We start from the raw sequence: 21,363 nt of genomic DNA, 5'->3' as shown, positions 1-21,363 counted from the left end.
GATCAGGAATTTACAGTACAGAGGAATTTGAAATAGGGAAATGTGTAGGGTTTATTGTTTTGTATGATCTGAACTCTCTTATGCTTTGCATGAGTAAGTAAAGGAGCAAATTGTCTGTGTGTGGTATCTGCTTCACATCTACTGCCTCCAGAGAGAGAGAGAGAGAGAAAGAAACTGTAAACCAGAAGCTTCACAGCTTTAGGGTGGAGTTCTGGGAAAGGATGTGTTTAAGCAACTGGAGTATCTTGAGGATCAGTGCTGGTCTTCAGGGTCCTAAAGAAATAGGCTGCAGAGCCCCATTTCCATGAAGAAGTAGCAGATTGAGGATCAGTGCCCAGGAAATGTGCCAGGGTGTCCAAGGATGGAAACAGTGTTGTAGCCTGCTGAGACCCAGGGAATCTTAAAACATAGGAACCTAGGGAGCCAGAGGCTCAGACTCCCCTCACAGCAAGGCTGAAAATGGGCACACAAGTGAATCTGTAACACCAGGATTTGGTCATATATGATGATGCTTTAGTCAAGTGTCTGATCAGTGCAAATCATCCACAGTTGATATCTGAGCAGCTTCACCCCATATTGGGTAGAGAAAGGATGAAGAACCTGCAAAGATAGCAAAAAACTTTCTTTTCTTTGGTCCTGCACTAAACATGGCTCACTTGGACCAGAGGTCGAGTGCCCAAATATTTGGTGATTCAGTTTATCAGACAAGCATCCAAAAATGGGTTTGTTAAGCCTTATAGTTCTTCAAAATTGGCTGAAAATCTTTTGATAATAGATTTTGCTGCAGGTATTCTGGTATTGCTTGCTCCCATCCAGGATGAAAAATGCCACGAGAAAAACCTTTTTCATAGTATATTTTACTGTAGCTTCCAGTCCGAACCAGGGAAATGGAAATGTGTGAAAATGAAAATATTATTGTAAAGTGTGTTAGCCACACTTTTGTGTGCCGTATAATGGCAGATCTTGAATTCGGGGTGAATGTTCAGGTGCCAGAAGATGTTTTCTACTTTATCCCAACAAGTTTCTCCATCCCTAGAGTTTTGTTCACATTCTGGAATAAGAATAGTGATTTCATTAATTGTATCTCTCTCCAGTTAACTTATACTTAAATGAATCCAACTTAAACACACAAACCTCTTTGGTGCCAGAAAGTGGCATAATAAAATGAAAAAAAGAATCTAGAAACAATAAGAAAAAGGGAGAGAGAAAAGTGATTACAATCAGTAAATTCCACAGCTTTATTTTACTTTTAAAACATCACATTTTCATGAAACACAAAAGCTAAATAATGTATAACAGAGAAAAATGCTCATGTGTACCATGAGTTTTCCAAGACAGCAGTGAATATGAAAATAATGCAATACATATTTCAGATTTCACATTATACACTCCCACACAGAAAGAAAGAAATGGAACCTTGGAAAATCCACAAAGTTCATTCTGAAAATAAGGGAAACATAGATTTCTGATTCACTGTCTTTCAGCTTCGTAAAGCAAAACAATTGTTACCTCCTAAGAAATGTGTTTGATTTAATTAAGTTGCAAGGTGGCTAGGTAGTGTAGCTGTTCTTGCTTGCTGCATCCCTTAGTGAAGTCTCAGACTTTTAGCATTCCTATTGGAGAAGAGCATATTTTGGGGTAGATTTTCACAAAGGCATCCTCCTTTCTGAGACTGCAATTTTTATCTGCAAACGATGTATCCACATTTTTGTTCAAGCTGTTGAACTGCAGTTGCAAATCTGAGTACTTGCACCTCTAAAGATCTCATTGATAGCACAAAATAGATTGAGATATCAATGCTCAGATTTGTACTTATAATAGATTCATAGATATTTTGGTCAGAAGGGACCATTATGATCATCTAGTCTGACCTCCTGCACAACGCAGGCCACAGAATTTCACTCACCACTCCTGCAAAAAACCTCACACCTATATCTGTGCTATTGATGTTCTCAAATCGTAGTTTAAAGACTTCAAGGAGCAGAGAATCCTCCAGCAAGTGACCCGTGCCCCATGCTACAGAGAGAGGCAGAAAACCTCCAGGGGCTCTTCCAATCTGCCCTGGAGGAAAATTCCTTCCCAACCCCAAATATGGTGATCAGCTAAACCCTGAGCATATGGGCAAGATTCATCAGCCAGATACTACAGAAAATTCTTTCTTGGGTAACTCAGATCCCACCCCATCTAATATCCCATCACAGGCCATTGGGCCTATTTACCATGCATATTTAATTACCAAAACCATGTTATCCCATCATACCATCTCCTCCGTAAACTTATCTAGTTTAATCTTAAAGCCAGATAGATCTTTTGTCCCCACTGCTTCCCTTGGAAGGCTATTCCAAAACTTCACTCCTCTGATGGTTAGAAATCTTCATCTAATTTCTAGTCTAAATTTCCTGGTGGCCAGTTTATACCCATTTGTTCTTGTGTCCACATTGGTACTGAGCTTAAATAATTCCTCTCCCTCTCCGGTATTTATCCCTCTGATATATTTATAGAAAGCAATCATATCTCCCCTCAACCTTCTTTTAATTAGGCTAAACAAGCCAACCTCCTTAAGTCTCCTTTCATAAGACAAGTTTTCCATTCCTCGGATCATCCTAGTAGCCCTTCTCTGTACCTGTTCCAGTTTGAATTCATCCTTCTTAAACATGGGAGACCAGAACTGCACACAGTATTCCAGGTGAGGTCTCACCAGTGCCTTGTATAACGGTACTAACACCTCCTTATCCCTACTGAAAATACCTCTCTTGATGCATCCCAAGACCTCATTAGCTTTTTTCACAGCCATATCACATTGGTGGCTCATAGTTATCCTATGATCAACCAATACTCCAAGGTCCTTTTCCTCCTCCGTTACTTCTAATTGATTCTTCCCTAGCTTATAACTAAAATTCTTGTTATTAATCCCTAAATGCATGACCTTACACTTCTCACTATTAAATTTCATCCTATTACTATTACTCCAGTTTACAAGATTATCCAGATCCTCCTGTAGGATATCCCTGTCCTTCTCTAAATTGGCAATACCTCCCAGCTTTGTATTATCCTCAAACTTTATTAGCACACTCCCACTTTTTGTGCAGAGGTCAGTAATAAAAAGATTAAATAAGATTGGTCTCAAAACCGATCCTCAAGGAACTCCACTGGTAACCTCCCTCCAGCCTGACAGTTCACCTTTCAGTAGGACCAATTGTAGTCTCCCCTTTAACCAATTCCTTATCCACCTTTCAATTTTTCCATTGATCCCCATCTTATCCAATTTAACTAATAATTCCCCGTGTGGCACGGTATCAAATGCCTTACTGAAATCTAGGTAAATTAGATCCACTGCATTTCCTTTGTCTAAAAAATCTGTTACTTTCTCAAAGAAGGAGATCAGGTTGGTTTGGCATGATCTACCTTTTGTAAAACCATGTTGTATTTTGTCCCATTTACCATTGACCTCAATGTCCTTAAATACCTTCTCCTTCAAAATTTTTTCCAAGACCTTGCATACTACAGATGTCAAACTAACAGGCCTATAATTACCCAGATCACTTTTTTTCCCTTTCTTAAAAATAGGAACTATGTTAGCAATTCTCCAATCATACAGTATAACCCCAATGGCCTGTGATGGGATATTAGATACAATTAAAAATTCTTGCTAATGGGCTTGCAATTTCATGTGCCAATTCCTTTAATATTCTTTGATGAAGATTATCTGGGCCCCCCGATTTAGTCCCATTAAGCTGTTTGAGTTTCGCTTCTACCTCAAATATGGTAATGTCTGCCTCCATATCCTCATTCCCATTTATCATGCTACCATTATCCCTAAGATCCTCTTTAGTCTTATTAAAGACTGAGGCAAAGTATTTGTTTAGATATTGGGCCATGCCTAGATTATACTTAACCTCCACTCCATCCTCAGTGTTCAGCGGTCCCACTTCTTCTTTCTTTGTTTTCTTCTTATTTAAATGGCTATAGAACCTTTTACTATTGGTTTTAATTTCCTTTGCAAGGTCGAACTCTACTTGACTTTTAGCCTGTCTCACTTTATCCCTACATGTTCTGACCTCAATAAGGTAGCTTTCCTTGCTGATCCTTCCTTTCTTCCAATCTCTGTATGCTTTCTGCTTTTTCTTAATCACCTCTCTGAGATGCTTGCTCATCCAGCTGGTCTACAGCTCCTGCCTATGAATTTTTTCCCCTTTCTTGGGATGCAGGCTTCTGATATCTTCTGCAGCTTTGATTTAAAATAATCCCAGGCCTCCTCTACCTTTAGATCCATAAATTCTTCAGGCCAATCCACTTCCCTAACTAATTTCCTTAATTTTTGAAAGTCAGCCCTTTTGAAATCAAAAACCCTAGTTGCAGATTTATTTTTGTTAATCCTTCCGTTCAGTTTGAACTGAATTAGCTCATGATCACTTGAGCCAAGATTATCCCCTACAACCATTTCTTCTACGAGGTCCTCACTACTCACCAAAACCCTAATCTAAAATGGCATCCCCTGTAGTCGGTTCAGCAACTACTTGATGAAGGAATCCATCAGCTATCACATCTAGGAAAATCTGAGCCCTATTATTATTACTAGCACTCGTCCTCCAGTCTATATCTGGGAAGTTAAAGTCTCCCATGATCACACAGTTTCCATTAGTATTTACTTTATTAAAAACATTAAAAAGAGTTCTATCCATATCCAGATTAGATCCCGGAGGTCTATAGCACACCCCAAGCACTATCCCAGGGGAGGCTCTAATAGTTTTCTTCCCCAATTTATTTTTTGCCCAGACAGACTCAGTCTTATCTATTTCATCGCTTCTTATTTCTTTACATTCTACCTCATCATTGGTATACAATGCTACTCCACCACCTTTACCTTTATTTCGGTCTTTCCTAAACAGCACATACCCTTCAATACCTGTAGTCCACTCATGACTACTATTCCACCATGTTTCTGTTATCCCTATAATATCTGGTTTCACTTCCTGCACCAGTAGCTCTAGTTCCTTCATTTTGTTACCTAGGCTCCTCACATTAGTGTACAAACATCTTAATTTTTGCTGTTTGGCCTCACTCACATTCTGTACCCTATTAGGCACGGTCATTCTACAGCCAGTATAACCTATTAGACTGGTATCTACACTGCCCTTCCTCCACGGCTGTATCCTCTCTTACTTTGTTTTCTTTCCTCTCAATGCTAAAATCTGGCATGGAGTTTATCTGGACATCTCCCAAGCATCTCCCCCAAATTCCTAGTTTAAAGCTCTCTTAATCAGTTGTGCCAGCCTCCATGCTAGAAGTCTATTTCCTTCCCTACTCAGATGAAGTCCATCCCGAGAGAACTGTCCTCTGTCCATGAATGCCTCCCAGTGGCCATACATCCCAAAGCCCTCCTTATAGCACCACTGCCTAAGCCATCTGTTGATAGTCATAATCTTGTCATACCTTTGTTGCCCTTCTCTAGGAACAGGCAGAATCCCACTAAAGATCACCTGAGCCTCGATTTCCTTAAGCGTCTTCCCCAGCCTAACATAGTCTCCCTTAATACTTTTCAGCGAGAATCTAGCTGTATCATTTGTTCCCACATGAAGGATAAAATGCATATTTTAATACTACAGCATTGTGTGCATATGTAGTTGAGAGCGTGCTTGGTATTTGTCAAGTATGTTCCCTTAGGGCATGTTTACAGTGTAGCTGGAGATAAAATTTCTGGCTTGCATAGACATATCTGCACTAGCTGTGATCAAGCTAGTGAGCTAAAAAAAATAGCAGAGTACCTATGGTTGCCTGGGTGGTGGTGAGAGGGGATTTTCCTGAGTAGATATTTAGGATTTCAGATGGGATTATATTTGGGCAGCTACCCCATTCCACCGCCCCTGCACGGCAGCTGCAATGTTATTTATAGCATGCTAGCCAGATCAAAGCTACTATGAGCTCCAGTGTTGGTTTACTGTGACCAAAGAATCTCTTAATGCCAACTGAGAAGGGGGATCAGTGGGGATACTTGAGTGTCTTGTTTCTGGTATATACATTCTCGCTTGCCAGAGAAAGTCATGGAAGATCTCAACTGAAAGTCAGTGTCTCACTAGTCATCAATATTGTTGTGAAATGTATGTGCATGTATTATGTAAAGAATTATGTATTTGTACCAGAAAATTGTGTTCTTAAACTTATATGTTCAAAAGCAGGTCACCAAAAGGTGATTTGTGTTAGATTGGTTCCTCCTCACAGGAGGTAAGAAACATATATATCTGTCAGGATGTAAATTAAGCATTTTAAGCCAACACAATGGATGCTTATTTAGATATGAAATCAAATGTTAACAAACAGATATGAAGTTAACAGGAAAGACACACACAGAAAAAAAAAACAAAAAACAAAAAACAAAAAACAAGCTGTTGGGGTTATCCTGTCTATGAGTAAAGACAATGAACTTTGAGGGTATGTCTAAAAGGCAAAGGACACCCTGGGATTCTGTACCTAGGAAATAAATGGACAGCAGCTTTGCATTCATGAAAGTGGGGTTTCAACCAGTCTTGGGTGAAAACTCTGCAGATAAACTTGCAATGTTGAGATAAACAATAGGTGTGATAAACTTCTTTAGACAGGAGTTTAACCTGTTACTTAATTTTAATCTCTAGAAAGTATACTATGATTTTACTTTATATGTAACCATTTGTTTCCAATATTCTTACCCACTATTACTTGAATCTTTGATAATAAACTTATTCTTGTTTTTATTATAAAGATATCTAAGTTAAGAACAGTGGTGATCCTCAGTTTAATCTTACAAACTGGTATTTGCTGTTTCTTTGGGAATAGTGAATGAACAGTGAATAAGGGGCTGAACTCTGCAGGGAATTCTCTGAGGACTTGAGTTGGTGTGTGCCTATTGCTACCAACACAGGGAGAATGAGGCCTGCAGAGGCCTGGAAGGTAGTGCTTGTGCTGCCAGAGGCTGGTGGTTTCAGGCAGCTGATCCACAGCAAGCATAGGCAAGACTCCTTCATTCTCAGGGGAGGTAGAGGAGAAGTGCCAGACAAGTACCTCTAGGGAACATTACACGTACCCCAATGAGCTCTACACCTGACTGCCTTTGGCTGTTAACACCAACATAATTTTATAGACTAGGGGGAATGTGCATAGGGCTTGAAAGCCAATAGGTCCTGAATTGTATTCTCACCTCTTGACCTTGGGTTTTTTTTCACCTTCCTCTGCAGCATGTGGGTTTGGGTCACTTGCCAGTATTATCTGGATATATATCACTGTAATGGTGGGTGTATCCCACACAGGCTCTGAATGGGTTAATGTGGGCCCAAGAGGCCAGTTATATTATCTGGCTCCATCTGAAGGGAGAGTCAGGCTCAATTAATCATGAAGTCCAGCTGGGCAGGAGCAGTCTAGTTAGTATAAAGAGAGGAAGTTTGTAGCAGAGGAGGGGCCGCAGACAAAGAGAGTCTGCAGTCAGTCTCTGGGACTAGAGACATGGCAAGGAGGAAACCCCAAAGGAGAAGAGGTTCTGGGGTGCTAGCCCTGAAAAAAGGTCAACCTTGAGAAGCTTCAGGTAAGAAGGCCCAAGAAAGATAGGCAGGGAAGAACCCAGAGAAACAACTACAATAAGTAGGACTCTGAAGAACTTGGCTGCTAGTTATGTTTCCTGGACTGGAACCTGTGTAGTGGGAGATGCCCAATATCTTCTACCAGCCACTGGCAAGGTGGCATGAATCTGTAAATGGGGACAAGGACACTGGAATGCCCTGAGGTGAGAACCAGGACCTAGAATTGGAGCCAAAGTCCCTTTTCCGAGGACTTTTATGTTACCCTGAAAGGGGAAGACATAAGTATCTAGACCTGGCTGGCAGCCAAGTTACAGGAAGAGAGTCCACTGTAGGAATAGAATGATCATTGGCAGGGTTGCCAGACCAAAAGATAGCTGCTCCCTTGCACCTAGTTAGAAGGTGAGTGAACCTTCTTCATGCTCACTGTATCATAGTCCCAGTGTGTGAGACTGGAAGGGACCACCAGATCATCTAGTCTGACCTGCTGTATATTGTAGGTTGTTAGGATATAGATATTCAGGCCTGTCTGTAAAGGCCTATACTCTAAGAATTTAGGTGTATTCTTATCACTTGGCTAGTGATAGAGGTATGAAAGAAAGAAAGAATCAAAACCACTGTCTGCCAGTGTAAGGGCCTTCTCTTACTGTGACAGTTTGTGGCCCTGTGCTTAGGCTCAGGCCTTTGGCTAAGCAGCAGAGGCAGCCATAAGCTGGGAAGCGAACGGTCACATCCTCACATTCCAAACTAGTCACATTGAAATAAGGTGCTATTGGGCTGTTAGGCACTATCAGGACAGGATTGTATTCCTATCACCTCCAGAGGAAGGGAAGTGCCTAGAAAATGTAAAAGGAAACTTAGTTTGATAGCATCCTGTCTGGCAAGAACTCACTTATCAATAGCTGGGATGTGAAATCCTCACTTCTGTATTGTTTTGTCATTATAGTTCCCACTTTGCTGTTGTTTGTCTGTATAATCTCTGTCTGGTTCTGTGATTGTTCCTGTCTGCTGTATAATTAATTTTGCTGGGTGTAAACTAATTGAGGTGGTGGGATATAATTGTTTACATAATCATGTTACAATATGTTAGGATTGGTTAGTTAAATTTCAGGAAAATGATTGGTTAAGGTATAGCTAAGCAGAACTCAAGTTTTACTATATAATCTGTAGTCAATGAGGAAGTGACGGGGTGGGGGTGGGGGTGGGCATGTGGGTGTGTGAGATGGGAATGGGGGTAAGAAAATTGGAATCATGTTTTGCTAAAGGGGGAAATGGGAACAGGGAATGGGAGTAAGGAAGTTGGAATCATGTTTGGCTAAGGGCAGGAATGGGAACAGGGACACAGGTGTAAGGTTCTGTGGTGTCAGAGCTGGGAAGGAGGATACTAAGGAAGGAAACTGGAATCATGCTTGCTGGAAGTTCACCCCAATAAACATCGAATTGTTTGCACCTTTGGACTTCGGGTATTGTTGCTCTCTGTTCATGCGAGAAGGACCAGGGAAGTAAGTGGGTGAAGGAATAAGCCCCCTAACATAGGTGACCACCCAGCACACACACACTAAACCCAACACCTGAAATAAGTCCAAATTATTACAACCCATGGAGCATTATATTATTACGTGCCACAGGCAGAGAATAGGAAGGACCAAGGTGTAGCATTGATGGACCATTGCAATGCATTTATGGAAAGAAGACTTTTCTTGACTGATGGACTCTACTTGACTATCTGGTATAGTAACCTTCTGGTATCAAGGCTGGCATGATTGATAAGAAGACCTTTAAAGTTTAAACTATGAGATGAGGGGAGAAGAATGGGATAGACTCATGAAATCTCCACAGCTGGCTTCAATACACAGCTGCAAGAAAATCACCTAAATGAAGATATAGTAGCGGATAGTGAACACCATCAGCTAGAAAACTAGGTGAGGTCCGAGGAAAACAAGTGAAATGCTTGTATTCAAATGCAGGGAGTCTGAGAAATAAACTGAAGTTACTGGAACTACTAGTACAGGAGGTTAAACCAGATGTTACTGGGATTGTGGAAACATAGTGGAATAGCACTCAGGACTAAAATACATGTAATAAAGAGTCAGTGCTGTTTAGGAGAGGTAGGAATAAAGGTCAAGATGGTAGGGGGTAGTGTTATACATCACTAAAGCAGTAAACTGTAAAGAAATAAGAAGTAATTGTATGGACAAAACAGAATCTTGTTTGGCCCAAAATCACTTTGGGGAAGGATTGTAAAAGAGGTTCTGTTGGGATAGTGTTAGGGGTCTGCTCTAGACTCCCAGGGAGTCAGACTTGGATATGGATTGTGACCTCTTCAATGTTATTATAGAGAGAAATACTTTTGGAAATTGTCTGATAATGGGAGAGTTTAACTCCCAGATATAGATGGGACAATAAATGCTACTGAGACTGGTTGGACCCATTAGTACTGGATGTGATGGATAACAGGGTTTTTTCCACCAAATCATCACTGAACCAACAAGAGGTGATGTAATTTTAGTCTTGGTTTTCATAAATAGTGAGGACATCACAGAAGAACTAGTCACTGGAAATAGCCTTGGATCAACTGATCCTGAGCTGACTCAGTTAAAATGAAATGGAAAGATAATCAAAACCGAGTCATCCAACTATGTTTTTTCTTTATTTAAAAAAAATAATAGGTTTTGGGAAATTAAGGGAATTATTTTAAGAAGTCAGCTATATTGAAGAGCTCAAGGACTGAAATATGGAGGAAAACTGGAATTTCTTCAAATCAACTATACCAAAAATGTCTGAAATTTTCATCCCAAGAAAGGGAAAACACTTGTAGGGAAATCACCCAGGGGGCAAAAAGTAGTCTATTTTCTTCACTTTAAATATCCAGCAATAACTTGTCCAGTACAGGTCTTTCTTCCTTTGCAATCCGTTCCACTTGCAGGACTGCCATCAATCCCCTACTTTGTTAACTTAGTTCCAGCATTGTCGCTGGGCCCCATCACCCTTCCCTTGTATGAGAGTTAAGGTGCAGGGGAGAAGCGATTGTCTCCTCCCTCTACCAGACATTAGGAGCCCCAACCTCATTCCTCACCTTCTTTGGGAGTTCCTTTTCCTAATCTTCTTCCAGTTCTGGTTTATTAGGGACATGGACATCCTATTGAATGAGTACTTACACTGGACACTGCAAATCTGTGACAGCATGATTTTTGCAATTGAGTCCCTCGGTTTCTGAAAGGAAGGTGAAAAACTGCACCACACAGGCCAATCTAGCAATGAGGGGAAAATTATTTCTCAGACCCAAAAAGGTGACTAGCACAATGTCTACAACAAGGCCCTAACCTGAACCTTCTCTAATCCCATGAAGGAAGAGGAGGTAGATTATATTCCCAGCACAGATTAATGCTCCTCAGGAAGGGGGTAGATCTTACAAACCCTCCCCTTGAGTACACGCTTCTGTCCAATCAAACAGCCACAGAGCCCCCTCCTCAAGACCAGGAGGAGGGGAGAACAGGTACAAACCAAAAAGGAGTGAAGAGTTTTCTTTCCCCTGCTGATCTGGACAAAGCCTCCCCCAATCTGTGAGGCTGGAGGGGTGAGTGGGAGATGTTCTTACTATGTTATGAAGCTTTTGGTTTCTCATTATTATTGGCTCTTTTTCCAGCTGTGGATATGCTGACAAAATTAAAAATTTAAATGACAAAAAAATCCCTTTTATCTCTCTCTCTCCTCCTTTTCTTTTTTCGGGGAGCGGGGGAGAGGAGGGGTTGTTTTTTCTGTTGTTGGTTTTTTTTAGAAGACTCCAGTTCATAATCCCAACACAACACTTCAGTCTGTTTATTGTTGTCCTTAAACACCGAGGTTCTTATTTCTTGAACAATTATTTTAACAAACTCTATAAAAGGACAGAAATTACCTACTTAAACTCTACTAACAAATGTTTCCCTATTTTATAATCTCACAGATGGAATCAACAGCATGGTCTCTTCTCTGCTTTAAAAGAACAGGTAATATAATTACAAATAGAAGTAGAGGAACTATTAATATACAAAACAACAGCCCCGGTGAAAAAAGACCACTTTAAAATATGCTTAGAAAATAATGTTGAAAGATTCCCAAAGTATTACTATTATCTCTTGCCTTTGCATATACCCCCCCCCCTTTTCTCACTCTCTTTATGTAATCCCCCTATTATTTTTTCTTCAGGAACCAAAGTTTTCCTGTTAGTTAAATCCTTTTCTTACCACAGCTGGATGGAATCATTTAATATATTTAGATATTATGCATTGCTTAATTCCACTTTCTCCCATTTCTAAGCTGCTTTTCATAACTATCTGACAAACCAGTGTTAAGTTATTTGATTTTACATTGTCACTCAAATTATTTGCATTACTGCCTCTGAAATCAATCTCAGTGCAAAATTTAAGGACAATTAGAAGAATAGTGGCCTGGGAGTTGTTTGAACAAAAATAAAATCACAGATTAAACCAGGGTGACTTACCGCTCCCTGACCCCAGGTATCTATCACGAGCAGAAGAGCTAGTTAGTATTCTGAATCAGAATGTACTTTATTTATATGTGTCTGGGGAGAGTCCTCTGCCCCATAAATATAAATACAATTACAATTCTCACAGGATTTTTCCCCATTATGTTAGCAGATGGTAATGTTCCTTTTGCTTATTATGATATTCTCTTGTTTTTCAAGGACTCTCCAAAGACTTTGTGTGTGATCATCCCTTACTGTGGAACAGACTGAGGAAAGAGAGGAAGTCCACTGACATCTGCACATGGTTTACATTGATCGTTTTCTTTCCTGTTCTCCCGTATAAAAAGTACCCCCCCACACACCTTATGATACAGTTAGACATCTTGAGGGATTTAGCTTGCAAAACTAGGGCTTTAGTATAGAAAGCTGGATCCTCGATGGCATGTGCTCAGTTCCCCTAAGTCACATGGCTCCCACAACTTTTGTGCTACCGTTGATTGTTCACCCACATGACTGTATCTTACCCCCAACACACAATTGGATAGAAAATGAAGGCCCAGAGTTAATGCTCCTCAGAAGATTTCTACTCAGAATTTTCCTTCTTTTATTTTTTTTTTTTAATCAATGGATTTGACCTTCTTCACTTCTGTGGGATACCTGACAGAAGATTAGATTGATTGATTATTGGCAACTTTTCTCCATGGAAGTATTCAGATCCAAATCTGTACTATTTTATATATATATATATATATATATATATATATATATATATATATATATATATATATATATATTGCTTTCAAAGGTAGTAATCTTTCCAGAGGGAATAAAATATCTGTAAGTAGCCTTTCAACCTGTCTCTCTCGTCTCCATTCCCTTATCCAGTGTTGGATAATTATTCATTTGTAGTTTATTAGCTAGTTTTGCATGCAATCTGGTACATGTTAAGAGGCAAGAATAACATTATTCCATTGCTAGCAAATTATACAAGCATAGTTTGATTTTCTACCTGGAGTTTATTTTTATAATGTGTTTTAGTATGAAGTGTAAAAATCATTATTTATTGAAGTCATTGAACATTAAATGTAAAGATACATTTTACTAATTTTGGTGATAAGGATTGTATTAACTACAGTTTGGTCTCATAGATGTATCTGTTATCTTAATCAAATATAAATAAGAGCATCTGTGAGAAAATATCCTGCAAAGTGCTGAATGATCTGGCCCTGAACCATCAAACTATTTAAGTACATATTTAACTTTCAACATCTGAGGAGTCTGATGGGATTACTCAAAGGATGCTTGAGTGCTTTCCTGGATCAAGGCACAGTGTTCATCATTGTGCAGGATCATGTCCTAAGAAAGTGAGTTTGAATGTGCAAAGAGGACAGTTTAGAAGCATAGAGACATATACTCACCTACATTTACATGGCTCCATATTCCTCTCTGTTATACCAATGGAAATCTAGAATAGCTCTGGCTCTCATTCTGGCTCACACTTAACCTGTTATCTTTACCACATGGAAGTCAGTGAAATGCTGTAAAATTGGTGTAAGAATTGGAATTAACTTCAGTGGAGAAACTCCAGATTAGCAGCAGTGTAAAAAAGAGCCCTGAAGAAAATTAGCATATTAACAATATGGTGGCCTACATTATAAAATCTGTTGGATGTCATCTGACAAGTATGGGTGTATTTTTTCTGTTTTTTACTGTCCTTGCAAATGTTTTTAAGTCAATATGTCAGATTATTTTTAATGCTGCTTCCAAAAATACAACACATTTGTTATTGAGTAGACATTATTACTGTATTTTTAAAAGTGAAACAGCATTTGTTTACTCTGAGACAACCCTGGAATCATTGAAATAAATGACAGAACTCCTCTTTATTTCCAATTCAGAAAAAAACATTTAAGCACAAACTACCCCATTGAAAACAATGTGACTAATCAAATGCTTAAAGGTCCTTAAATTCTTTTTGGGAATGGGGACTATGGCAGTTTTCAAAATACTTATATCCGTAGTTTGAAGATTATAACTGTTTCACAAACATTAAAACTGTATAATATTTAAAAAAAATAAGAGAACTCTATTAAAGCTAGTCAACATAAAATACAGACTATTTAAGCACATGTGGCAAAATCAATGACATGTTTATTTTTTCCCCTCTAGTTTCATGCCTTAGTAAAATCAACCAATCACACACTCCAAAAACCCCACCCACTTCAGCAGCACATTTTAAAATATTTTCTACAAGTGAAAACTAGACTTGATTTAAAATATCACCTAGTACTGCATAACTTACACTTCATTCTAATGTAGAGATTTCCAAGATCATAGGCAACAACTTATCAACAAGAGAATCTCTCAAAACTGGGTGACTGTGCAACAAAATTGCAGATGAAATACAATGTTGATAAGTGCAAAGTAATTAACATTGGAAGAAATAGTCCTACCTATACATATAAAATGATGGGGTCTAAATTAGCTGTTACCACTCAAGAAAGAGATCTTGGAGTCATTGTGGATAGTTCTCTGAAAACATCCACTCAATGTGCGGTAGCAGTCAAAAAAGCAAACAGATTGTTGGGAATCCATTATGAAAGGGATAGATAATATGACAGGAAATATCATATTGCCTCTATATAAATCCATGGTATGCCCACCCCTTGAATACTGTGTGCAGTTGTGGTTGCCCCATCTCAAAAAAAAAAATATTGGAATTGAAAAAATGTTCAGGAAAGGGCAACAAAAATGATTAAGGGTATGGAATGGCTTCCGTATGAGGGGAGATTAAAAAGACTGAGACTTTTCAGCTTGGAAAAGAGATGACTGGGGGATGGGGGGATATGGAGGTCTATAAAATCATGACAGGAGTGGAGAAAGTAAATAAGGAAGTGTTATTTACTCCTTCTCAAAACACAAGAACTAGGGGTTACCAAATGAAATTAATAGGCAGCAGGTTTAAAACAAACAAAAGGAAGTATTTCTTCACACAATGTACAGTCAACTTTTTGTGAAACTCTTTACCAGAGGATGTTGTGAAGGCCAGGACTATAACAGGATTCAAAAAAGAATGAGATAAATTAATGGAGGATAGGTCCATCAATGGCTATTAGCCAAGATGGGCAGGGATGGTGTCCCTAGCCTCTGTTTGCCAGAAGCTGGGGATGGGCAACAAGGAATTAATCACCTGATGATTACCTGTTCTCTTCATTCCCTCTGGGGAAACTGGCATTGGTCACTGCCGGAAGACAGGACACTGGGCTAGACGGACCTTTGGTCTGACCCAGTATGGCCATTCTTCTGTTCTTCTGTCCTTATGTAAGATCACTTTACAATTTAGCAATCTTTTATGATTGACATAGTATATCAGGGCAATATTAACCACCTTAGGCAGTGTTGCAAGAATGTATTAAATTAGTTGCTTAATGGAGGCCTTGTGCCCAACAAAAAACAATCTGGCTGCAAAATTTAGTTTGTCTGACAAATTATATTGGTCCTTGTGAAGAATATTTTCCTACGAGACATAGTCTCAAAATCAATTTTCTACCTCAGAAATGGATAAATGTAGGCATTTCCCCCCACCCTGGCTGATGGGGCCTGCGGGGGGGGGGAAGAAAAGTGGGGCAAAAGAACAGAAACAAGGTAATCAAAACATGCAATGTTTTCAGACTGCAATAAAAAAAAACAGGATTGACAAAACCAAAAACAATTTAGACCAATAGTAAAATTTGTAAAGACCCTCTGTCTTCTCAGATTCAATGATGTGTTTCAATTTCAGTCTAATATACTCGAAGACACTAAATATCATGCACATCTGCATCATTAACTAGGACAATATATGCAAATTCATTTATCTACAAAACAAAACTGTGAGACAAATGGTTGCATGCCACTGCAATATGCAATTTACATCCAAATAGACTAGTTTGATGCAATCCTGTACATGATACAATATAATGAACTTCCTCTATATAAAGAGAAAGAAGTATGATATCATGAACATTGTTAAAATGTTCTCATAATCAAATGCAGCTAAGTGCATCAGTCTGAACATCAGTCATAATAATGGACTGGTTGTGGGTAAGAGTAGGTTGCAGATGCTTAAAAAGTAAACATAACGTATAACAGCCAGTTTCCTGAACTATTGCCTATTATACCTACACATTAAATCACCCAGTATGGAAAGGCATCAGGGACGTTAGCATATTGATGTCTTTAATCTCAAAAACCATATACCCTTGGACTATGGCACAGAACATATGCCAATATACTCCTAGCCAAGAAGCTAAAGTGACACCAACACTTTCCAGAGTCCCTTATACCTAAGGACACAGGACCTTATAGCGACAGGACAAGGCCATCTGGCTCCAAATTCTTGCTTTTAAAAATGTATTCTAACTCTACTATCCTGCTCAATCACCTCTGCTAGAAATCTTTCTTTGTATCTTGAACTCATTTATAGTACTCAGTTGTGTTCTCTAGTAATGTATTCATATATTGATTTTTGTATAAAATTATTATGTATATTACAGTAGCACCTAGGGGCTTTGACTAAGATTAGGGCATATTTTACTTGGCACTATATATATATATATATATATATACACATAAGGTTTGTTTATATGAGAAAGTTTCACTGGTATAACTTAAGGTGTGAATTTAAACAGAGATAGTTAAATCAGTGCAAAAAGCTATGTGGACACTCTTAGTTTGACACAAGTGGCTTATTTTCATTCAGCTTAAGTCAATTAGGAGCAGGTTTTTAGGAGTAAGTCCCTCTTACACTGAAATCGGAGTCTCCACAGAATCTTTTTGCACCATCTTAAATAAATTGGTTTTGAAGTTGATTCAAGGTCTACTGATGCAACTTTCTCATGTAGTCAAGTTCATAGTAGGAGGCAGTCCCTGCCCTAAGGCTTCTTATTTACACTGGCTTGGCAATTGGACAGCCACAGGAGGGGAAAAGATAAGGATGGTTTAAATCCACCTTTGGGATCCTGCTGGGGTCGCCAGGCATCCATTTTTTGTCCGGAACGCCCAGTCAAAAAGGGACCCTGGTGGCTCCCATCGGCACTGCTGACTGAGCTGTTAAAAGTCCAGTCGGCGGCACAGCAAGGGCCCAGGGCTAAGGCAGGCTTCTGCCTACCTTCGCTCTGAGCAGCTCCCGAAAATGGCTGCCAGGTCCTTGCTGCCCTTAGGTGCATGGGTGGCCAGGGAGGCTATGCACACTGCCCCTGCCCTTAGTGCCATCTCTGCAGCTCCCATTGGCAGGGAACTGAAACCAGTGGGAGCTGTGAGGGCAGTGCCTGCAGGTGCCCTCCCACACTTAAACTCCATCCCAGAGCCCATAGCTCACCCCCCCCAACACCGAGCCCCCTCCTCCATCCCAACCCCCTGCCCCAGCCGGAACCCTTTCCTGCACTCTGAACTCCTCATTTCCCCAGCTCCACCCCAGAGCCAGCACTCCCAGCCAGTGCCCTCATCCCCCTCCAGCACCCCAACCTCCTACCCCAGCCTGGTGAAAGTGATTGAGGGTGGGGGAGAGCAAGCAATGGAGTGAGGGGGGATGGAGCGAGTGGGGCAGGGGCCTCAGAGAAGGGGTGGGGCAGGTGTGAGGACAAGGAGTGGGGAAGGGCAGGGTTGTTTGGTTTTCTATGATTAGAAAATTGGCAACCCTAGATCCTGAGCTACTGCAGGTATAGATCAACCACAGTTCAGCATCTGAGCCCATCAGTGGCTCAGTGGTTAGGGCACTGTCCTAGGATTTGGGAGAATCAGGTTTAATACCTTGCTCTAACAGGGTCTTCCTCTCTACCAATGTACAAGTCACTTAGCCTTGCTGTGTCTCAGTTCCCATTTGTAAAATAGTGTTAATAGTACCGCAAGTAGAGTGTGGGAGGCTAAATACGTTAAAGACTGTGAGGCATTCAGACAACTCAGTAATGTGGGCAATATAAGTACCTATGATAGACACTTCATTGTATCACTATGCTTCACTCTTTTCAAGGCCACTATTTTTCCTTTGATAAGATATTCCAGCTGGATGGACGTCTCAGCCATTCCTTACATTATATTATATGTCTTATTTTTTATTCTATCCCTTTATAAATAAAAGGCATGGGCAAAACTTGTTTGCCATTTCCATAAAAGAAGGCTGACAGCTTCAATGATTTTTCCATAATAACCCCAAATCTTTTTCCCAATAAGTGTGTTGATTAATGTTGCATTTAGCGCTCATTCCCTAGTGTGGCTCCAAGAAATATAGCTTGCTCCCATTTTTGCTCGATATTAACCCAACCTGCAGCATGTTGAACTGAGAGAAAGGGAAGCAGTGGAAAGATTGTAAAATCAATCCTCGAATGTTTTGAAAGTGCACTGGTCTGAACCCTTTGTGGGATGAAACCTACTCTGTTGCTTCACTTCACAATTATTGCTTCATAGAGCAGTGCAGAGATACCACTATGAGGGGCATGGTAAGGAAATCTTAACAGGACAAAATAAAGGGAGATATGGGCTGACACTCAGACAATAATATCATAACTTCCTGTGGTACATTTAATCTCTAAGCATCCCTAAGGGCCTTACAAACTGATTTACTCACAAGGATCACTTCATCCATCACTGTTTATTAACAGCACAGGGACACTGCAACACTGTATAGGACAGGATTTTTTTTTAAGTACCATATCCAATTAAAGAGGAAGGGGGGATGTATTTGTTTATCATCCATCACAATAGCAAACATTGTAAACGGTTTCCTTTATGTGCCATACCTTGATGGAAAGATCATGTATAGAAAAAAATTGGTTTCTGTACGATTTACTAGCTGGACACAGGGTTTAAATTGAATTTTCTCTCATCATGTTCACAGAAGTAATTGCATATGTGTTCAAGCCCAAGCTTCAAAGGATGAAGTCACATCCATGTCTGGAGCATATAATTGCATCTGTCTGTGGGGGTGATAGTAACTTGGGAAAGCAATCTACTGATGAAGCAGTATGATCCAGCCTATAGGGCACTCGACTGGGACTCAGGAGATCTGGGTTCTATTTTGAGTTCTCCCACTGACCTGCTGAGTGACCTTGGAGAAGCCATTTTTTCCCTCTGTACCTCATTTTCCCCCAACTGTCAAGCTTTTTGAGATGAACTTATGAAAAGCACTATTTAAGAGATTATTGTTGTGTTGTGGTGGTAAGCAGTGTCTCATCCCATTTAAAAAGTATATACTGATTGTATTTCAATTACTGGTCTGTTTATTTGTATCAGTATTGGAGTCTTTGACACCCAGAAATTGTCTGTATATGCCCAGTTCTTGTTGCAGTCAAATCATTTTCTGGTTCAGTGAGCTAGTGAACAGGAGTGGCTAATGGGAGTTTTGCGAGGGAGTTCTCCAGGTGAAGGAGGAGAGATTATGTGACCCTTGGAGTAATTTTGTTGTCTATAGTGTGTATGTTTGTATTTGTGTGTGCTTGCTGCTTGACAGAAATATACCATCTGGTCTATTTGTTTGGGTGACTGCGTGCTGAGCCTAGTGGCCTGCTAGGCAAGGCTGAGATCTTCTTAACAAGGCTTTGATCCCTAAGCCCTTTAACACACATCAACCCTTAACCAGGGAGTGGTTACTCAGGAAGACTAGGGTTTTAAAAGCATGCTCCTAAGCGACCAGAGGAGCTAGTGAACAGGAGCAGCTAATGGGAGTTTTGCAAGGGAGTTTAGAAGGGAAGTGTGAGGTGGGGCTAGATAACCTTAATATTCTTTAAACCTAAAGCCAAAAACACCCCCGGATAAAAACAAAACATCAACAAAGGAACAAGCTGCAGGAGTAAAAAGATAATGCAGGCAGATGTCCAGCAACAGAGTGGGGGCTATCCAGTTTATTGTGCCCAATGCAGCATGTATGATTACCTGCCCTATGGGCAGGTGGAGTATGTGTGCATTCGATACAAGGAGCTCCTGGCCCTTAGAGACCATGTACAGGCTTTGGAGACCAGACTGGATGAAGTGGAGGAACTAAGGGAGACAGAGAGGAACATAGATGAGACTTTCTGGGACACAGTGGAATGGCCCCACCCCCGGTCTGACAGCCTCTGTGCTGTGGAGGAGGATGAAAGTCTCAGGGAAGGAGAACATCCAGCTGGAGCAGAGGAAAACAATCTCATAATTGGGACCCTCCTTCCAGATGATGTGGTATCCTCTCACAACGAGGATACCTCTGTAGGGGCAAGAATTCCAGTTTTTCGAAAGATACAGGTAATAGTTATGGGAAATTTGATCTTTAGAAACGTAGACAGCTGGATTCATAGGCGCCAACTTCTGCTGGCGCTGGTGGGTGCTTGACCTCCCTCTGCCCCCGACCTGCCCCCTCCCACTCCTGCCCTGCACCATTCCAACCCCTTCCCCAAAGTCCCCGCCCCAGACCTGCCTCTTCCCTGCCTCCTTTCCTGAGCATGCCATGTTCCCACTTCTCCCCCCTCCCTCCTGGAGCTTTGTTACACGATGAAACAGCTGTTTTGCGGTGGCAAGCACTGGAAGGAGAAATGGGGACACGGTGCATTCAGGGGAGGAGGCGGAGTGGAGGTGAGGTGGTGGGGAGGGGAGCGTGGCTGCCGGTGGGTGCAGAGCACCCACCAATTTTTCCTCATGGGTGATCCAGCCCCGGAGCGCCCACGGCGTCAGCGCCTATGGCTGGGTTTGCAATGACTGGGAGAACCACAAGGTGACTTGCCTGCCTGGTGCAAAGGTTGCAGATCTCGAGACATCTATGTGTAGTGCTGGGGAGGAGCCAGTGGTCGTGATACATGTAGGTACCAATGACATAGGGAAGGATAGGAAAGAGGTCGTGGAGGCCAAATTGAGGCTGCTAGGCAAGAGATTGAAGTCCAGGACCTCCATAGTAGCATTCTTTGAAATGCTTCCAGTTCCACATGCAGAGCCAGTTAGGCAGAACTATAGCATCTCAATGTGGATGGGAAGATGTTTACATAGGAGGGGATTAGATTTATTAGCAACTGGGGAAACTTTTGGGAAAGTGGGAAAGAGGGAGTGGGAAAGAGGGAATACAGGAAGGATGGGCTCCACCTAAACCAAAATGGAACCAGATTGCTGGCACTTAAAATTAAAAAGGTCATAGAGCAATTTTTAAACTAAAGGCTGGGGGAAAGCTGACAGGTGTGGAGGAGGATGTGATTCTGACAAAGGCATCCATTCAGGGGGATCTATTAATGGAGATTCTCTGTGTCCTAGTAAAGAGGAGAGGATGGTAGATAAAATATGGGTGGGATCTGATAAGAAACAGTCAAATAAAAAAAGAGTCCCATTCAATTACATCATATACTGGCAGACAGCTAA

This window comes from Caretta caretta, chromosome 2, assembly GCF_965140235.1.
Source record: "Caretta caretta isolate rCarCar2 chromosome 2, rCarCar1.hap1, whole genome shotgun sequence".
Classification (NCBI taxonomy): Eukaryota; Metazoa; Chordata; order Testudines; family Cheloniidae; genus Caretta; species Caretta caretta.
Note: the sequence above shows the minus strand (reverse complement) of the source record.